The following is a 5,107-nucleotide window of genomic DNA, read 5'->3' as shown; positions in this document are numbered from 1 at the left end:
GACATATGTTTTTATGTGACTTTTTCATTGTTTACCAAATTATTGAATTATAAAGAAAATCCAACTTTTCCTAATGTCACATGTATAATTAATAGCTAATTTCACTGTAACGATATGTCACTTAAACATTTGATATTTGAATATTGACATGTAACTTGATGATTTAGCTCTTCAAAAGCATATGTCGGCCAATAAAAGAACCCAAATCTAGGGATCATATATTCAGAGATTTTAATATAGCGCCTTCAATCACCGCTTTTCCCAATCGTATCACGTGACTGACGTTCGACACGACCTGCACGTGATGAGCCAGGTAACTACGGTAGCGTAAGCACACATGTGTTTGTTTACGTTTTCCTTCTGGCTAATATGAGCAAATCGTGCTGGTATATGTCCACAGAGCGAGTATTTGAAACATCCAATTTACACATTGCCGTAAAAAATTGTGTGTATCAAATATTGCAATGTGCGAGCAGTAATTTCTTTGTATATCCAGTCGGCTGAAGTCGACCAATTGTTTTGTTTAATGAAAAAATGTTGACATTTTCTCTTGGACGGTGTGGTATTAGATATTTCACATAATTTTTTTTTTTTTATAAAAGTGCAGGATCTGATTGCCATATCACTGAGCAGCAACCTCATTTATAGTAAAACATTTAACCAACCTATCATGTTTACTCATTCTTCTTAACCTATATTTAGTGTCTTTCCGGCCTCTAAAACGTTTGAACAATTAAAGGTTGATTTTCAATAGCGCTCGTCGGCTGCACATTTTCCCGGTAGGTGGCGCGCGTGCTCTACTTGGTACGTTCTGGAAAGACTGAATAGGAGATTTCAGAAAAGATGGCGATGACGTCACACAAAGGTACATCCGGGCGCTCAAAGGTACAACTCCTATATCTGTACACATAAACATTGAGGGAACACAGCCGCTTGCGATGTTTGTTTACATTTTATTGTAATAAATAGTACGACAATCCGAGAACTATTGCGTTATTTACATTTCGAAAAGTGTAAATAAAAATATTTTACAATAATTTACAATTTTAAACATATGGTATTCATATATTTTACTCTGTTTATACTCCATTTTCGACCGCCACGACAAAACACGGTCGCCATTACGTATAAACATTGTCAGATATATTGCAAATATCAACTTGAAATTACAAATTAAATTCAAAGTCCCCCAAAATATAATTATAAGCAATAACTGTTTTCGAAGGGTTTCTTGATAAAACACCTTACGATGTGTGATTAGTACAAAATTAAACATTTGCTTTTGTAGATATCCCCCAAGCCCACGGCACCCATTACAGTACAACCGAGAACCCGAATTTCGCCCGTTTTCAGTGTCATAAAATTACGTATTCTGGTTAATATTTTTGTCATAAATTTTGGGATTTAGTTTATAACATACAAATGAGTCAGTTTGTAGGTTCATTATATCATATTTTTAAACAAAATTTTGAGTATTTAGGATTCTCGAAGCCGTGCGCAATGTATCCTGGTCGGCATTTACGTACAGTACTACGATCTATAATTTATATCAATTTAAATGAAGTCTACCTAATATGTATTCAAATTATATAAAATTAATACCATTTCAATTGGAGACTTAACACAGCAGTCCATGGCATAAAAGCGGCTGAAAATGAAATATCAAAAATGAAATATGCAGCATGAAAACTGAACGATTTCACCATATATTATTTTTCGAGATCGGCAGCCATACGTGTACGTGTAACACAGTAGTTAATACAAGGGCATTCCATTAAAACAACATGTACATATTAAATAACGAAATATATATATATATCTTAAACACGTACCTTTTGAGATAAAAGTGTTGGTAATTATTCATATGATTTATTTCCCCAACAATGCTTTGGCCTGCGGTGATCTACAAGCGATGAAGCCATACCCGAGCAGCCGTGGTCTGGTCAGGTGGTTCACGTTTTGTTTATATCATATCGTGTTGTGAACAGCATTTTCATTTTTAACAGAAACATGATACATTGAAATAAATCATTTATTCATAAACACTTTTTCATAACCTCAATTTATACGTATGAACAAAATCGGGTACGTGTGATGGCCCGGCAGCGCTTCGATAGGTGGCTTCGACACTAAATCTACACTTGTTATATTTAGCAATAAACAAATGAAAATATAAAAATGTTAACATCCGTAACCAGTGAAACAATAAGAAACCATTTCAAAATCAGAATTTGCAAGTATGAAAGTGTAAACTTTTGTCAAAGTATCGATTATGAAGCAGGGATGTACGTATCTGTTATTGTTTTTATCAGTCGCCATACTGTGTTTGTACCTTTGAGGACCCGGATGTAAACTTTCTGTGACGTCACGCCATCTTTTCTGAAATCTCCTATAGTTGCAATACATACATGTACATGTACGTTGGTAGCTAATATCAAGAAAACACTATTCATACGTTTACATCAACCTATTCGGTATGACCGACATTTTAATAATTTTATCGAGCTATGCTAGAGAGTAAAGACTACCAATGTGCAGGATTCGAAATTTTACATCACTATCGGTTTATATCGCACCTCGGACAGAAATGTCCCCAAATGATTGGCGCAGAGCCGTCACGTGGTGACCCCCTAACACTTTTTAGGGGGGTCAGTAAATTTTTATTATGGTGCAATATGGCGGCTGTCGCCCTCGCTTCAAAATTTTAACACATTCTCTTCAACTAAATATACCATTTCTTTACCGTAAAAATATATTTTACTTATTATCTTTTATGTAAAATTCATTTAAAATCGTTTTAATACTTCAAATTAAATGAAACGCATTTTTTAAATACGAGTTGCTTCCCCTACGCCAGTTTGAATGTTGATGACGCGGTGAAAGTCAAACGTAAGAATTCAAGCGTTTTCTTGACTGCGACCATAAGCAAATGGAGGGGTTCGTATCTTTAGATCTATCAACCCTCACTCTACAGCTAATTTATCGGCATTACTTTAAGTGATTATCTCAGCGAGAATGCAGAGAGATGATCATGAGTCTCCGCTATAAATGTTGGATGGATGTTTGTGTCACTTTTGTTTGTGATGCTTTCAATACAACAAGTCTGATGTCGCATTGAGGTAGGCCTATTGTGCACTAGGAATGTCGAATTATTGTTGATTTATGAATTACTCAGTATTGTTCTTCAGGTTCCTTATACAGTTATTTGCAGATTCCGGAAAGAAATACATACATGTAAATAAATACGTAGGCCTACTGTAGGCCAAATATTTAAAAATGCGGCGATTGTTGTATACTTCGCAATCATGGTTCAGGTTTGATATCGGATTCTTGAGAAAAACAAATAGGAAACAAAGATCTAATGAAACAAATAAAAGGTCCTCATTTTATAATGTTTAGTCACTTCTACAGAAATTCAAAAATATTCACTAATTTTGAAACGGGTACATTTGCCGGTCCAATCGTTCCAGAATAGCCTCAGAAGGAAGGCGCCTGGGACCCCGAAATTATCTCGTGTATTGTTGTGGAAAAATTTACCGGGAAACCCTGCGAAATTACCACCTTTATTATTGGCCTGTATTCGTGGCCGTTGTATCTATAACCATTTCCAAAAGTAAGAACTACCGTTTTTGTTAAGAATTACAAGGATTTTTTTTATGTTAGTGTTCTACGCTGTTCTCGAGAGTTATTAATTTATTTACTAGGATAGCTTAAACAGAAATCAGTGGTCAAATGCCGATGTTTGGGGTTTTACACCAAAATATCTCGTCGTTTTGAATTTTTCACAGCTAAGGTGGCGATTATATTCTCATCGATGAGATCACGCCGTGATTAGCTTACATTCGCAAAATTCAGCAAAATATAATCGTTAAGGATTTCCTTATTACTCAAATCGCGGTTATAAGCGGGTTGATGCTAAAAGTTTTCGGTTTAAAGATGACTTCCTCCGCGCGACCATGGAGCATAAATGGGATATTCATCATGTTGAATCTAATAATGGTGTTTAATCGTGTTATGTAATGTCTATATAACACAACAAAACATAAATATAAAATAAATTTGTTTTTTGCTTTGGTTGCACGCTGTCATTCAGTAATTCATTCTCTTATAGGATCTATGTGCCAGGGAATTTTTTCGGATGCAATTAATTATTTTTTTATATTTTAAAGCTTTAAGTAAAAATTAGAAGCTCAAACTTTTCAATGGTAGGTAATGGGTGTGAGAATAGTAAGTAACTTTGTAACTGAATGAAAAATACCAAATCTCGTCTGCTCCTGTTTTTGATAGTGCAACAAATACCATTTGTCAACGGTGGAGCATCTTTAACATTTCGTTCCGAAGGAACGATAACAGTTGTTATCGTACCTTTACGTCTCTTCATTTCATTTATCCCATCATAGGCAGTGATTCGTTCAATACACATGTTGTTTCACACGACAGGCAGTGATCCATTTCAGTGATATTTTATTGCATGAGTCCCATAAAATTGTAATTTGAAAAACAAAATTTCAAAATCTTAAAAAAACTTTTAGGTGATATACATCAAACTAAACCACAAGTAGGTGCATTATCTAGACAGTTTATGCGTCGAAGTCTATATGAAGAACTTTTTAAGATAGTCCCTTCATCTTCATACTAATTTTTGAGATTTTACTGTGTATCTTTACAGCAGGCTCAAAAAAAATATGTCCTCACTTCATGTATGTGTTATTTATTGTGTATATTTATTTTCATCGTATTGCGTTCTAACTTTCAACTTTTTTTCAGCGCTGTTTGTTAGTCCATGTGTGCAAATTGTTTGTTGTTGATTTGTTTGTTTGAGTTTTACGGCCCATCGACAACTAAGGTCATTTAGGGCCAAACTACAAGTCATGCATTAATATCAGGATAAAAGATCAGGGTAAGAAAAGGCAGGTAAGGACTAAAACACAGATTGTAAACGTTTATTTGATAAAAAAGGTTTGCATGTGATAAAATAGTTTTGGCTAAAACACATGAGAAAACTCATGTACAAAGTTGATGAAACGATGAAATGTTGAGTTGATACGATGATATGATATGAGAGAAAACGTTCATATTTTTTTTTTAAATACCGATTTCTTTGAGA

The 5,107-nt window shown here is 34.5% G+C and overlaps 1 long non-coding RNA gene across 1 annotated transcript; it reads right to left on the bottom strand.

Annotated features, from left to right (window-relative positions):
- Positions 1 to 484: 484 nt before the first annotated feature.
- On the bottom strand, positions 485 to 2,404 carry LOC138328910 (uncharacterized). The gene is made up of 3 exons (XR_011209375.1): positions 2,333 to 2,404; positions 1,603 to 1,648; positions 485 to 900 (listed from the first exon to the last, which is right to left on the bottom strand). It is a non-coding gene; the product is annotated as an uncharacterized lncRNA (long non-coding RNA).
- Positions 2,405 to 5,107: the final 2,703 nt, after the last annotated feature.

The sequence above is a fragment of the Argopecten irradians genome, chromosome 8 (genome assembly GCF_041381155.1).
Source record: "Argopecten irradians isolate NY chromosome 8, Ai_NY, whole genome shotgun sequence".
Lineage (NCBI taxonomy): Eukaryota > Metazoa > Mollusca > Bivalvia > Pectinida > Pectinidae > Argopecten > Argopecten irradians.
This window is presented reverse-complemented; position numbering and strand designations above follow the sequence as displayed.